Raw genomic sequence first — 16,383 nt, forward strand, 5'->3', positions numbered from 1 at the left:
TGGTGGCACACGCCTTTAATTCCAGCATTCAGGAAGCAGAGGCAAGTGAATCACTGTGAGTTCAAGGCCAGCCTGGTCTACAAAGTGAGTCCAGGACAGCCAAGGCTACACAGAGAAACCCTGTCTTGAAAAAAAAAAAAAAAACACTAAATATACCCAAGGGAAATATATCTACAGCTGAAAAAAAAGAAGAAGAAGAAGAAGAAAAGAAAAGAAAAAATTCACATTATAAGGCTGGCTCATTAAATTAGCATATTTCTTAACAAAAGATTAAAAGAGAAAAGTTAGGAATAAAGTTTTCAGTGTCTGAAAGACAATACTCTCCATCTCAGACTACTATTCCCAGTGTGCTAATATGAAGGAAGATGTCCCCACAGGCTCGTGGGAACGGCATGATTTGAAAGGATGAGGATGTATGTGGCCTTGTGGAGGCAGGTGCCATCTGACAGGACGAAGTGTGTCGCTGGGGGTGGGCTCTGAGGTCTCAGAAGCCCAAGTCAGGCCCAGTGGCTCACTCTCTTCCTGCTGCCTTTGGATAAAAATATAGGACTCTCAACTCCTTCTCCAGCACCATGCCTGCCTGTGTGCCACTGTGCTTCCTGCCATGTCAATAATAGACTAAGCCTCTGAACTATAAGCCAGCCCCAATTAAACGGTTTTCTTTATAAGAGTTGCCATGGTCATGGCATCTCCAGCAATAGAAACCCTAAGTAAGACACCCAGCAAACTGCTGCTGCTGAAGAGGGGCAGGGGAGAGACCCAACTTCCCCAAGACTGCTAAGCCATGTTAACGGAAGACACTGGGGAGAATTTTTTTGTATTGAGGAAAACAAAGACCCCCCAAGAGGCTATGGGAAAACTGTATGCTGCAGCTGTAGTCAAACAAATAAGATTAGGAAAACACCAGCCAGTTCAAAGTGACAGGACCAGTGTGTCTTCTCAATAATTCTGAATAGTAAGGCTCCCAATTCCCCCATCAACACACAGGTGAGCAGTCTGTCTCCAAGAAATGTGCCTCCACTATAAACAGATGGTACCATGGGGTGAAAGGAAAGAAAAGGCATTCCAAACAAGCGGGACTGGAAGCAAGCCAAGTGCCATTGTTCTGATGCCTGATAGAACCAGACAGTCAAAAGGCGTAAGGCATAAGGCATTAAACTGTAGACTTCTATGCACCCAGCTGACATGTGCACCCACTCCACAAACAAACATTGCAAAGGGTAAAGTCAAGAATTAGGTGATACAAAGAAGGCAGAGCGGATAAAACACTTGCCATGCAGGGAGCAGGACTGAAGCACGGAAGCCGAGTACTGACATCAAGCCAGTCAGATGTGCTGCTTGCCTGTAATCCCAGCACTCTGGAGGCAGAGTCAGGATCCCCAACACACATTGGCTAGACAGATTAGACGTAACTGGTGCTCTCTGGATTCAACAAAAGAACAAACCTCAGTAAGTGAAGAGTGAGGGATTGAAAAAGACCAGTATCAATTTCAGGGTCCAGCATGCATGTGTATGTATGTGAGCGCACGCTAGCACATACATACCCCTGACACACAAACCACATGGAAATAAACATTTTAAGTCAAATAAATAAAAAGTCACAAATTAACCCCAACACATAGTGGGTGACTTCACTATCCATTCTCACCAACAGACAGGCCATCTTGGCAAATATAAACACTTGCGCTAAATGACATCAAACATCAATAGACCTCCCAGAAACCTACAAGAACAGTCCATCAAAACACTTCAGAATAGACATTCTCAGAAACCTGTAGAACTGACTCTAAAACAGGCCATAATAGGTCATATAATAGCACAGAAAACCTTGACAAACATAGGGAAATTTAAATAACTTATTTTATTTTGATCACAATGCTAAAAGCTGAAAATCAACAGCAAGGGCAGACTACAGAGCATCCATACTTGTGGGAATTCAGCAACATACCACTAATAACACACAGTCAGTGAAGAAATCAAGAAGACAACAAAAGATTGGTAAAATCAAAGCAAACGAAGACAGAACATACTAATACCAATGAGACATAACAAAAGCCATTTCTTTTTGGGGGGCGGTTGGTTTTTCAAGACAGGGTTTCTCTGTGTAGCCCTGGTGGGCCTGGAATTCACTCTGTAGACTAAGACGGCTTCGGGCTCATAGAGATCTGCCTGCCTCTGTCTCCCGAGTGTTGGGATTAAAGGTATGTGCCACCACTGCCCAGCTAACAAAAGCATTTGTAAGAGTAAAGTTGTTGCTAAACATGCCCGTATTAAAAACAACAGAGGATCTCAAATAAATAACAGTACACCCTAAGTCTTGAAGGAATAAGAACAAACCAAACCCAAAAGTAGTGGTTGGAAAGAAGTAACTTAATGAAATAGGACGACTCAGTGACGCTGAGATGGCTCTCTGCGAGGATGAACAAGAGATGGGGCGCAGCATGCCCACAGCACTGAGCTTGGTCCCTAGCAGCGCATAAAGCAGGTATGGTGGAACACACCTGTACCCTCAGCATTTAGGAAATAGATAGGAGATGCAGAAAGGAAAGGTCACCTTCAGATACACAGCTAATTTGAGACTAGCCTGGGGTATATAGGTCCCTGTCCAAAGAAAAGAAAAAATGAAGGAAGGAGGGAACAAAGAAAGAGAGAAAGGAAAGGAGAGAGAGGAGAAAAGAGAGGAAAGAGGAGAGGAGAGAAGGGAGAGGAAAGCAGGACAGAAAGAGAGCGGAGACAGAGAGGAACAGGATCAAAACACTCAGCAAAAATCAAAAGCAGGGGAAGCAGTTCGAGATGCAGACACAGACGAGGAGTCCCTGAGGAGCCCTCGGGCTGCTCAGAAAGTAACACCAGCAATTAAAGATGGGATCCCATGGAGTCACAGAGCTTTGCAACAGAGCACTCAAATCAAAACTTAGAGAAATTCTGCGTTAGCATTTTTAAGTGTTTGTTTGCCACCAGCGTTTAATCTTCTTGCCCAAGTAGAGAAGGGAAAAATGCCTATGGCGGACATTTCTTCCGAAGCCCTTTGCTCTTTAATATCTAACAGAAGCAAGGCCTGGCTCACAGCCACTGCTGTCAGTCTGCACTGGAAGCCTAGATGTTGCCCCACTGTAAGATAAGATCTCTAAGCCTTAACTGACACGGCAAGAAGGCAGACATCTTTTAAATCCCTATGAAGTCCAACAAAATGGCTTCTTAATCTGAAGAAACCAAAGACGTATCCTTTTCCAGAGGGCAAAGCCTACACTTTAGAATAACGATCCACTTTAAGCCCTTTACCGAGTGCTTTATTAAGGCCACCCTTAGACATGCTGGACCATTCGAGGAGCTTGTACATCCATTTCATGACTGGAGTCTCACTGCTTCACTGTGATACTGACGTTGCTTTTGTGATGCTCAACACTGAGAACAAGTTCCTCCCCCGCTTGCACTTGGATGGGATTATCCAGAACCACCGCAGCTTGCTTCCAGTGGGAGGCTTCGCCTGAGGTGTCCAGCCTGACATCATCATCAAGGCACAAATGAAACCAAAACGGAACAGCAGTTACTCGTCCAGACCTACAAGCACGGACCTGCAGAAAGTGAATTTTGAACATTTCATCGAGGAAAGTAAGTCTTCTCTTTTGAATCAATTTGAACACAGGAACTAGAAATACATTTAACCATGCATTCAAATTTAGTAACTAGTTGTAGACTCTAATGTTTATCTAACCTATTTTTGTATGTTGTCTAGAAATTCAGATTTAAATCCTCAAAGGAAATGACAGACCGTGTAAGTATAGTGCCCGTCATTTCAGCTCCATGTTTTGCATGGGAAGAGTGACCCCCCTGTAGCTGTCCTTACTTTTACTTCTCTCCTGGAAGTGTTCAAATATGGAGTCATCAGGTCTAATCTAAGGAGCTCCACTGGCTGGCTTAAAGGGGTACATGGCAACGAAGATAAATCCAAACACACACGAATAGGCACCTGAAAAAAGAGGGAACATTCGCTTTTATTGTTTTCACAGTGAGGGTTCCCTCTGTACTCGACTTATAATTAGCTCCTTATGACAAAACTTTTTATCGTTTACTTTATGCATCAACCTAAGGCATGAAGCTTCATGGCCAGGTTTTCAGGAGGAATGAACTAGCTCGTGCACTGGGTTCTTACCTACAGGCCTTTCTCTTGGATGAAAACACATCAACTTTTAAGTGGCCGAACAATTCCAAAACCATTTGTACCTAGAATGTGTGAGCTAGCAAGCAGACAGTCTAACAGTAAGTACTACTGTGCTTCATCAGAGGCACCAAACTCAGCCGGACACGGTGGCACACACTCTCATTTAAAATAAAACGACAGGGCTGCTTAGAAGATGCTCTCCTTCTGGGTTCTATCTTCATGGTGAGACTGGACACAGACAGGGCCAGCTTTCCTAGGTATTCACTCCCTCTTCCTCACTGTGCCATCTGCTCCTGTTTACGCTGGTAACTGAGAACCCTCCATTGCCACTTCTCAATGCCTGGGACAGGAATCCTCTTACAGACAGATCTACAGATCTACTCACACCTTACAGACTGTTCCCACTTTTGTTTCTCAGCCAAACCTCCTGGCCTGGCCTGTCACCATCAATCTAGAGCTCATAGCCTTTCAAGTTCTCTGAACTCAGGTCTCAAGCCATTTTCTGCACACCCCTACCGTTCCGTCTGCCTGTGGTTTTAAATGCTGTCTACATGATACTGACTGCCCAATTCACATGCTCAGCCTAGAGCTTCGAGCCTTATCCAGCTGCTCAACAACCCCTCCTGACACCTACACAGCACAGCTGAGCACACCAACAAATGATAAGTGTCCTTCCTGGTCCTCTCTTACATTCTACATCCAATCTATAAAACTCCGCCTTATAAACCTGACTGTAGAGCGGGGATGCTGGAGTTGAAGGTCTTGCCCCTTTCTGCCACGGCACAGCTGGTTGACTAAGAAGTCTATAGTCCCTGTGGAGGCCCTGAGCCTGAAGACGAGCAAGGAGAGGTGCTGGACAGGGACTCTTTGGACTCAGAAGATGAGAAGATGGCTGGTGAAGGGCCTTCTCCCGTTTAATCTTGCACTCGAAAGCAGAGACGATGGACATTCGGCTTTTTCTTTCTTTCTTTTTTTTTTCCAGAGCTGAGGACCGAACCCAGGGCCTTGCGCACCACTGAGCTAAATCCCCAACCCCATACGGCTTTTTCAAGGAGCTGACAATAACTGATGTGCCCATGGGCTCCCACCATTTTTGTTGTTGTTGCTGTTCCTTGGTGACCTGAATCAGTCTACCAACCCCCCTCGTAGTCAGAGACTACAGGTTCCTACTCATAGCAGGCCAATCGGTGCTGCCCACTGCCATCTCTGTTAAGAGCATTAATTTCCGCAAACTTCGCTGTTGGGCTCACACAGTTTTAAGTGGTCTTCTCATTGGCTATAAAAGTGTTTTGCATGGATGTGTATTCTCTCTTGGGACCTCCCTGCCTGGCTGTCTATGTCAATGGCCAGAGTTAACCTAATGTCCGGGTTGGCTGCCAACCTGCTGAAGGCTGACCACGCTGGCCATGCTCCTACTCCCTGTCCATAGAGAGACCCTGCTCCCATCATGCACCCTTGGTTTATACTGGGATACCTGTTTCACACAGAGATGGCAACAACGTACATGGAGACAGCAATTCTGGTTCAAGCCTCCTGTGAGGGAGATATTCCTGACCCAATCAAAGGTGGCATGCTGCATACATGGGGCAGTAGGCCTGTCGTTTAAGGAAGCATGACTCACTCTCCCTGGAGGGAGTGTAGCATAGGGAAGGATTTCAGGCTGCCTGTTTACTTGACTTGCAGCACCCATGGGGGCTCAGGCTTCCTTCTAGCCATGCCTGCACTGGGGTTAACTGGTACTGGGAAAGGCACCGTAGTCTGACTGCCTGGACCTGCAGCCATAGCTCCATGAAGTTCTGCATGTGCATACTCTGGCACACATGTACACACAAGTTACACAAGTATAAACATGGAGATCAGAGGTAGATAGTGGGTGTCTTCTTCAATTGCTCTTAGAGGTAGAAATTTTCTGCCATGGTGGACTGTGTTCCTCAAACTTTAAGATTCCTTTTTCAGGTATTTTGTTGTAGCAACTAGTAACTAATACATACACCTAACTTGGGAATGTCTCTAATTCTAGACCTGGGAAGATGGAAACAGGGGGATCAGGAGGTCAAGGTTCTCCCTGGCTACATACTGAAGCCCTCTGGGCTACATCAGACCCTATCTCCAAACAAACAGTTTGTGTAGTAGGTGTTCAATAAACACTTGTTAAATGATTTTTAATGAACTATATTCTTTTAACAACTTCTGCTTTTGTTTCATTGGTTCACACACTTATCAAGTAGTTTACCATTGTAAGAGAGGAGACAATACCTAAGGCAAAGAATAAAAAGACTATAAAATATAAAACTGCCAAGAAAGGTTACGGGGTCTCTTTAGATAAGCAGCCATCAACTAAAGTGAGAGCACGGCATTAAGGGTCATCTGTAGGGTGTTACATAGAAACACAGAGGGTGGGGCTTAGCCAGGACAGGATCACCCAAGAACAACGGGGGACGGAGGGTAATCCTTCAATTATATGAAAACAGACAGACTATAAGGCTCTACGCTGTTAAGGACAGAGTGGCCATGAAACAGGCAGTACAGTGAAAGGGCAGCATGGCCCGGGGAGACTCTGCTCACACTGAAGAACTGCCGGAGCCAGGACCAAGTGGGAATGAAAGAGCAAGACAGGCAGGGGATGGAGAGACACCCAGCAGCCAAGAGTGCTCGCTGCTCTGCCAGAGGCCTGGGCTCAGTTCCCAGCACCCATGCAGGGTCACAACCACCTGCCACTCTAGCTCCACACCTGATATCCTCTTCTAGACTCTGTGAGCAACGCACACACAAAACACACATGCATAAACCAAACTAAGTCATTCTCTTAAAAGTTACACTAGAAGCCGGGCAGTGGTGGCGCACGCCTTTAATCCCAGCACTCAGGAGGCAGAGGCAGGCGGATCGCTGTGAGTTCGAGGCCAGCCTGGTCTACAAAGCGAGTCTAGGACAGCCAAGGATACACAGAGACACCCTGTCTCGAAAAACAAAACAAAACAAAAAAAATTACACTGGAAAGATAGCTGGTGGCCTTTTGGAAACATGAACAGACACAGCTTAAGCATCTCAATCTTGTGATAAATATGCTCTCTTTATTAAGTCTTCACAAGAGAGATATTCAGCTAACTAAAACCCTGGTTAGCCAACCGCCTCCAAAAGCAGTTAATCAATTTATTCCTCAGTTGGCTCTGTCACAGAACTCCTACCAGCATCCTAAGAGCTTACTAATTATACCTTCAGGCATCATTTCAACTGCTACTCAGTATCCCGCTTTTCAGAATTCTGCTTTGGCTTGTATGGTCGTATCCGCTCCACCCCATCTTCAGCCACACGTGGCTTCCCTGGCACTCTGTCTAAACACACGTTAAACTCACGCACGGGTGTGCTCGTCGTTCCTAGCACCTGGGACATTTCCACTCTCTCTCTAAATCCTAACTCCTTGTTTCTTAACCTGAAACCCGCCTCCCTGTCTTGAGCTCCACATGTCCCTGCTGCCTACAGACAGACGGCCTAGACCTGGGCTTCAGCTGCCCAGGCCAATCCTTAGTCACCTGAGGTCTCACTACAGAACCGCAAGCTTAGGACACAGGCTTCTGGGGGCTTCTTTGTTACACAAGTACAGCCCTTTCTCAAAGTCTAAGAGCTCCGGTTTTATTTTCAATCTGGAACAGGGATTCAGAGGAAAGTCTATAAACTTTAGTCTGCATTCGTGACAAAGTCCTTGGTTATTCTAACCCTCAGGTTGATTTTCATCTGTGATGTGGTCCTTTACTCCAGGAGACCGGCTGCCTTTCTAACCCAGCTAAAACCAATCACTAAGTAAAACCTCAAGGACGGAGGGAGACAGTGACATCTTGGCTGACCAGCTCTCTGACACTTACCTGAAACTGGTTAATAAAAGGTGCTATGTTTAACCCAAGAGTGTGTTCTGTTCCTTGGACAGCACTCTCTTCTACCAGTGTCTGGGACTCCAGCAGCATCCCAAACATCAGCACGTACTAGGGGAAGATCTTGCCTCCAGATTGCAGTAAACACCTGAAGAAGGGCAAATGTCTTTAAAAGCCTTTTAATTCCCTGTTTTATAGCTATAAATAAGCAAGCATCATGAATTAGTGAAGTGTAAATGATATGTAGTCATTATTGGCTAATAGCTCAAATTTTAAATCACAAGAAATAGTTGCCTAAGAAGTCAAATTTGGACTGTTAACTCAGGAGCCAGACTAAGGTAAATTTTTAGTTATAGGCTGCAATCATTAACAGTGAACCCTCCCTACATAAAGATCCAAATATTCCAAAATCCAGTACTTTTTGAACAGTTATACAATACATGGAAAATTCTATATATGACTTCATGAATAGGTTTCCATAAAAATATGAATGCACTAAAAATCCTGTACAGCTACTTTAAGACTGTGTAAGATGCATATGAAATAGTAATAAACCTCATGTGTAGACAAGCTTCCTCCACCAGTGATCATCATGTGTAAGGAGCTGCAACACTGATGGTCCTAAGCAGTTCAGGCAAGGTGAAAGTTGGACGGCTAACAGGATAGACTTACACCATCACCACTATGAATGGTTTAGTATATGAGGGTGCAAAGCATTTGGTCAGTTCTCTGAACTATTCTGTAACTTCTCTGGAAGTCTGAAATGATTCACTATGAAGGATTAAACCTTCCAAATGCAAATATATACGCAAACTGAAATATTCTAGGAAGCAAAGCAAGACAAAGGTTAACAAAACCCTTTCTCGTGCAACTGCACATTCATCTTCATTCTCCCCTGAGTCCCACAAAATGGTATTAACAACTCTGTATATGGTTATTAGAAAGTATCTTAAGTAGGCTGTACCTAGAAAGAGAATTATGAGCAGAAATTAAGTGCCTGGTGGGACGCTGGCATTCCATGCATGTGGGTACCAGGTGTTCCTGTACCAAGAATTCGGAGGCTTAAGTTAAGGGCACTAAAACTACCATGGGTATTGTTTTTCATACCTGAGCCATAAAAGGAAGCAGAAATTGTTATATAACGTTTATTCTCCTAGTTATAATTGTTGTCTCAGGCTTACTGCCTCTGTCTGCTAACCACGGCCTAGAGCTGGAAGCGTCTCACCTCCACACAATCCTATCTAGGTCTAGAATGTTTTCATCCTCTGAGACTTAGTGCTGAATAAGCTCACCCTTTCTAGTTCTTTCTGAACTCTGGCTGGCTGGCTCAACTCAGCTGTTCCGGCTCAAACTCCTCTCACAGCTGACTGATTCAACCTAGCTTCTCTGTTTCTCACTGAATTGCTCTGCTTGGCCTCAAACTAACTCTAGCAATCTTTTTCTAATCTTCTGGCTTCTTCTCATTCTCTGGCTCATTCTGTCTTCACCTGTGTCTTCAACCTCTCTCTGTAAAACTCTCCCGGTAAAAACCACCACTGAATTCCACAAACTGAACTGCCACAAACTCCACTGCACTGCTTCTCAATTGACTGACGCAACCGAACAACCTGAACAGCACTGACTAGAACTCAGATCTGCATGCCTCTCTCTCTTGAGTTCTGGGATTAAAGGTGCGTTCCACCATGCCTGGACCTAAGTTTTTCTCTAGCCAAAACTTGCTCTATACCAGGCTGGCCTTGAACTCAGAGATCTGCTTGCCTCTGTCTCCAGGGATTAAAGGCGTGTCTTTATTCCAGCCAGATCACACAGACCTACAAAGTCTTTGGATGTGATCTCTTGCCAGAGCAGTCATGTTTACAATTTAAATCGCTCTACAAGAAACAGAAGAGTAAGGTTTCTAAGACCAAGTGAAACCATTCCTTATCTGTCACATTTTCAAACATCAAACCTTGTTCTTACTGAGTTTTTTGGAATATCTTTTAATTAAACTTCCAGAGCAGGGACTACAGAAAGGTGGGCAATGTACCATCTCGAGCATCTCTCACAGTAAATTTTATACCCAAGTTAAAGACATAAGGATCTACTTTTTAAAAACTGCAGACTAGCCATCTGACCAGTCTGTACATATCTGAAAGATTATATGCGTGTTTAAATTTTTCCTATGTAACTTCCCTAAACAGATTGTTAAGACTTAGGGGCCGTGAAGACAAGTGAGTGGATAAAGTCCTTGCAGTCCAAATGGAGGTGCAGAGCTTAGTGTGCAGCACACAGGTACAGCAGCAGCCTGCCTGCAGAGCTGGCACTCACGGAGGGGCAGGGGCGCAGCGCTCAAGCCAAGCTCAAGAGCTAGATTAACCAGATGAGCACACTTTGTGTTTATCTACAGAGCCTTCACAGCAGAGGAAGGTGCAAATGAGGAAGACACTCAGCACGTGCTATTAGAAACAGAATAGCAAGGACGAGTGATGGAAGCACCCATTCCCAGGTGGAACCACGTACACAGGGCTGACTCCAGGCTTAATCGTTGAGTAGAGAGGACGTAGCCTGGTTCAGGGTCATGACTTACCCTTACACTGTGTACACTGACACCCTTACAGAGTGTAGTCTGGCACTCTACATCTAGGAGGCATCTGGGACCTGCTGGCCCTATGCTCATCCTACACTCTTCTGGACAACTTGTTTGAGTTCGAGGGAGAGTCTGTAGTCACCCTCAGTTACTCACCTCTTAAAGAGGCATGGCTCTCAACAAAGCCCTTCCTATTAGCTTGTGAGCTATTATGAAATTGCCCTTGTTAATTTACTTGTTAAATTTCTGCCAATTTGCCTTTTTTTTTTTTTTAATTTTCCAAATTTGGAAGGTCAAAAAAAGTTCTAAGAATGGTAACAATGCACTCTGGGCTGGAGAGATGGCTCAGAGGTTAAGAGCACTGGCTCTTCTTCCAAAGATCCTGAGTTCAATTCCCAGCAACCACATGGTGGCTCACAACCATCTATAATGAGATCTGGTGCCCTCTTCTGGCCTGCAGGCACACAAGCAGGCAGAATACTGTATAATACATAAATTAATTAATTAAAAAAAAAAACAAACAGTGCACTCTAACTTGGGTTTTGACTGTTATGAAACGGGCCATTTAGCAGGCACTGACATCATACTAGGTTTCTCTTTGTAGTGTGTGGATAGCAGAGCAGCTTACCACCGCCGAACTTGACTTTTACCTTAAGAAGCGCTTTCCCTTATTTATTAAAACTTCTCACACCAAACTGGAAAGAGGATTTCTCCCAAACACAGCCAACTAATTAGTTCTCCAAATCAGCAGAGTACCTTATGATTCCAGTCACTTCTAACACGATGTACCCATGTCACACAGTTAAAGACTTCAGTGCCGTGTGAGTGGCCCACTTCAGATGCCGCCACTAAAGCCCAGGTGTCTGGAACAGTGCAACCGTCACTAATACACATGCGGTATTCGCACAACTCCCTCTCTGAGGGAAGTTTCTGATAATCTGCTAAGGTGGCTCACAGAACTAAGGAAAACACATTACCTCTATGTACTGGCTCACTACAAAGGCCAGCACGCAGAAATGGGATGCTGGAGACAGAGCTCAGCTGTTAGGAGCATTTGCTGCTCTTGCAGAGGACCCGAATTCAATTCCCAGCACCCACATGGTGGTTCACAACCATCTGTAACTCCAGCTCCAGGGGACCCCATGTCCTCTTCTGATCTCTCCAAGCATTAGGCATGCATGTGGTCCACATACAAACCCAAGACATTTAAAATACATAAATCGGGGGCTAGAGAGATGGCTCAGCGGTTAAGAGCACTGACTGCTCTTCCAAAGGACATGAGTTCAATTCCCAGCAACCACATGGTGGCTCACAACCATCTATAATGTGATCTGGTGCGAATTGTATACATAATAAATAAATAAACCTTTAAAATAAATAAATAAATAAATAAATTAAATAAAATACATAAATCTAAAAAAAATTTTTAAAGACAAACTCACTCACTCAGAAACGGCCAAACAGAAGACACATAGGGCGATCATGACTTATACTAACATTGTGTTTGATCTGTATCTTGGCTTTCTGCTGTTTTGTTGGTTTTAGCACAAAACTCTTAAAAGAGGAGGCTTCTCAGAGTCAAGGAAATGCTAAGAATATCTTCTGTATATCAAGGCCATTCCAGGGGCTAGGGACTACCAGAGGCTCAGGTTTGTTCTCCAGAAAGAACAAGTGACTAGGGGGTTGGGCCTTTGTCCTCTTCCCCTGCCTGGTCTCAACGCCAGGTTAAATTATCACTAACACCCAGTGCTGCCCATACAGAATGAAGCCATGCCACTCCAAAGGGACAGAGTTGAGGGCTCCTGTGCAGCTCAGCGTGTCCGGGCAGACACCGACACTCTGCACACTCCCACGCAGCACTCCTTCGGCTCCTCGTCGGCACCCTCTATAGGTTCATCTACGCCAGGCACTTTCCTAGGTCCTGTGAGCTGCTATACAAACCCAACCAAATCTGAAGGGGTTTTACAAACTGAAGGGAACCTTCAACTTGTACTGGTGGTTTAGAAGTAGAGACGACACCCTATACTGTGCACCTGACTTTTGACGTCCGTGACGCCCTCTAGGTTTGGCCTGTACCTTGCAGAACCACACTGAATTTAAGAACTGGCTGCTGTGTGGGGTAAATCCCTGTAGAGCTGTCACCAGGAATACTGTGGCAAACGGTGGATCAGAGGAAGAAACAACTCTTTCTGAGAGGACACTCAGAGCTCCTTGCAGTCTTGAGGCACGTTACTCTCCCACGGTTTGACGTGCTCGCCCGCTCTGGAAAGCTTGTGAACTTCTCATTCACAGCTTTTGTGAAGATTCATTTACTTATTGGTGATTAACTGAGTTTTAGTAGAGGAAAGGTCTAAGTTGTCAACCAGGCTATCCTGGCAACCTCCAGCCTCTACCCCAAACCTGCCTAGATGCCATCATCAGAATAAACTCTGCTGTCAGGTACGGTTAGATAGTAAGATATCAGCTCACCCCTATTGTGCACAAAAATTAAAAACAAAACAGCAACAACAACAAACCCTGGTGAAGTTTATGTTTTTTGTTTTACCTGGATATTGCCGCTTTTTCCATTATTTCCTGCTGAATGAGTCCAGACGGCTCAATGACATCTAATATAATTATGCTCCACAATTTGTCTGATTTGGGCCTTTGCAACACAGCAGCTTCATCCTCTATGTGTCTCAGCCAAAACTCAAGTGTGTCCTTAGGGAAGTGATTGGCTTCAGATATGAGGTCCAAAGCGAGACAATGCTGGTCTTTCTCCACAGAACTGTAGGGCTTAACCTGACCGAGTGTTCCAGCAAGGATGGGCAAAAGAGAGAAGCCTTCAGACACGTCCAACACGTAGAAGGGGTCAGAGGTGCTCGGCACACTGTCACTCTGTCCACTCCCAGAGTTCATCTCAATATCCTGACAGTGAGTATCCATGGGCTGGCACGGCTGTTCTGGAGCCAGTGAAGACAACACCTTCCTCATCGCCGTCTTGAAGCCCTCGTGATATGGGATGTTGTTAAGCAAAGCAATCTCTGTGGGCTCTAACACACAGGCCTGCTCCAGAGCGTCTGGTCTACTGGTCTGAAGGTTAGCCACAGGGCGCTGCAGAGCTCCGCCTCATTTCCTAGAGAGAACAGGTCTTTACTCTTGGTAAAACTCTTCATAACTTCCATTTCATGCTCCAGACGCAAGATGCTGATACTCTGGATTCTTAGGTAACAATCTTGACAAGATGCTTCCATTGTCACACTGTCCCCAGGCTTTATCCAGTAGTCTTTATTAGTAGAAAAGGACTGAGAGAAAAAGAAAAAAATATATATGTATATATAACTGATTGTCTTAGTCAAAAGCAAGCTGGGGAGGAAAGGGTTTATTTGGTTTACACTTTCACATCATAGTCCATCATTAAAGGAAGTGAGGGCAGGAACCTGAAGCAGGAGCTATGGACGGGTGCTGCTTACTGGCTGGCTCCTCCTGGCTTCCTCAAGCAACCTTGGAGACTGGGTTTCCTTGTGTAGGCCTGGCTATCCTGAACTAGCTCTGTAGACCCGCCTGTCTCTGCCTCCCAACCGTGCACCACCACCAGCCAGCTTAACTACTTTCTTGCAGAACCCAGAACCACCAGCCCAAGGGATGGCACCACCCACAGTAGGCTGGGCCCTCCCCCATCAATTACTAATTATGAAAATGCTCTACGGGCTGGCCCACAGCCCCATCTTATGGAGGCAGTTTCTAATTAAGAAGTTTCCTTTCAGATGACTTTAGCTTCTGTCAAGCTGACACAAAACTAGCCGGCACAACTGATCCCTAGTCAATTTAAGCTGAGTCCCGGTCCACTCCACAGCTGCTGCTGGTCTTGGCAGTTATTCCCACGGTACTGGCATCTCCAGAACGCTGAGGTCTCTTGCTGCAACTGGGCTGCACTGCTGATTCTCCTTCCTCTACCCCGCAAGTGTTGGAATTACAGACATACCACAAAACTTCATGTTGACTTTGTTTTTATTACAATCAGTAGATATGCTGCCAAACTAAGGAAGATGTGGGGATAAAAAGAGCCTTTGTCTAGATGCAAAGGCAGATGAAATTCAGGGAGCAAGCCTCATTGTAGCTTAAACAGACACTCTTTTCTCTGAAGGTAATTTCCAAAAGAACAAAAGCACAACACAATAGTATCTAATATTCCTTAAGCATATGGAAACCTGCTTGTTTAGGGACATCACAGGTTCAGGGAAGCGTATGCCCTGCAGCAAGGACTATACTGTGCTCCTCTCCAGAGTCCCTGTGTGTAATTGTCATATTCCTATTGGTTCTAGGACCAGATAAAAATACAATCTATACCTAAGTGTGGTGGTACATGGCTGTACTACCAAACAGTGGGAAGCTGAGGCAGGCAGATCGCTTGAGGCCACAAAGTTTGCTTCATAACCCTAACTGAGCTCAGTCCCTAGAAACCAAGTAAAGAAAATAAGGGATAGTTGTCCCCCGACCACACGCATGCCACGGGATGTACGTTCCTCCAAGAAACATCTCACACATCACACAAGACAGGCACACACAAAGGAAATAGATGTCTGTGTAGTCCCTGATCTGATCTGCCGAGGCCTGTACGCTGACCTGAAGCTCTGGCCCTGTTGTGACTGACTCTGCTGGCCTTGCTGTAAGGTCTCAGAGCTCTTACTGGGCCATGCCTGAGAACAGGCTGATGCAGTGTACCCTTACAGTCTTGTAGGAATGAGAAGATACACAGGGAAAAAAGCTTCGCTCTCAGCAAGCCACGTTTGAAAATCTTTGTTCATCATTTTTGTTTTCTTATACTGATTTAATGTCTCTGAAGCGTTCTCAGGGAGACCATTTTAAATGCACACAGTGGCAGCAAGCAAGCGCATCTACCCACTGCGCCATCTCTCCAGCCCTGCTACACACGTTCTTATGACCTGGGCTCTACAGCGTCATCAGGGTCCCTATGGCTAAGTACTCATGCATTTAATACTTTTCTAACCCCTTTTTAAAAAAAGCAGCAGTGCTCACTTCAGAAGGAGTTGTACTAAAATTAGAACAATAGGGCTGGAGAGATGGCTCAGCGGTTATGAGCACTGACTGTTCTTCCAGAGGTCCTGAGTTCAATTCCCAGCAACCACATGGTGGCTCACAACCATCTGTAATGTGATCTGATGTGCACAGTATACATAATAAATAAACAAAAAATACTTTAAAAAAATAAAATAAAATAAAATTAGAACAATAGTGAGAGGATTAGCATTGCTTCTGAGCAAGTGAAGTGTTTCATTTTTACATTGTTTAAAAAGATTTATTTATTTATTTAATGTATATGAGTGTCTATGTGTATGCATGTTTACTCGATGCCAGAAGAGGGCATCAGATGCCAGTATAGAGGGTTGAGCCACCATGTGGTTGCTGAGAATTGAATTCAAGATCTTTGGAAGAGCAGCCAGTGCTCTTAACCACTGAGGTATCTCTCTAGCCCATCATTTTTACTTTTTTTTAAAAGCAGCATTTCTTTTGTCTACTGATAACTAATAATTGAAACTATCAAATGAGTAATGAGAGTTGTAACTGAGAAGCATGGAGTAATTTAATTCACTATGTAACCTTGGTTGGCCCCCAAACTGCTTTCAGAGTGCTGGGATTAAAGGTATGTGACACTGTAGGCAGTTTTTGTTTCTAATAAATACTTTAATGTACACTTGTGACAATTCATACACACAAACACCACATCTTTATCATATGTGTACTCTCAATCTCACCCCCAGGAACTTTTAAGTCCTCTCTCTCACTTT

The 16,383-nt window shown here is 44.7% G+C and overlaps 1 pseudogene across 1 annotated transcript in view; it reads right to left on the reverse strand.

The window, feature by feature from the left end:
* Nucleotides 1-1,842: 1,842 nt before the first annotated feature.
* The window catches only part of LOC311583966 (protein arginine N-methyltransferase 9-like), a 31,563-nt pseudogene continuing 17,022 nt past the window's right edge, over nucleotides 1,843-16,383 (reverse strand). The window contains exons 9-12 of the transcript in view: nucleotides 13,140-13,859; nucleotides 8,023-8,176; nucleotides 3,848-3,970; nucleotides 1,843-3,575 (exon numbers count right to left, since the gene is read on the reverse strand). The product of the transcript in view is annotated as a protein arginine N-methyltransferase 9-like (transcript). The remainder of the gene's footprint in view (nucleotides 3,576-3,847; nucleotides 3,971-8,022; nucleotides 8,177-13,139; nucleotides 13,860-16,383) is intronic.

The sequence above is a fragment of the Acomys minous genome (assembly GCF_964271855.1).
Source record: "Acomys minous genome assembly, contig: SUPER_14_unloc_1, whole genome shotgun sequence".
Classification (NCBI taxonomy): Eukaryota; Metazoa; Chordata; class Mammalia; order Rodentia; family Muridae; genus Acomys; species Acomys minous.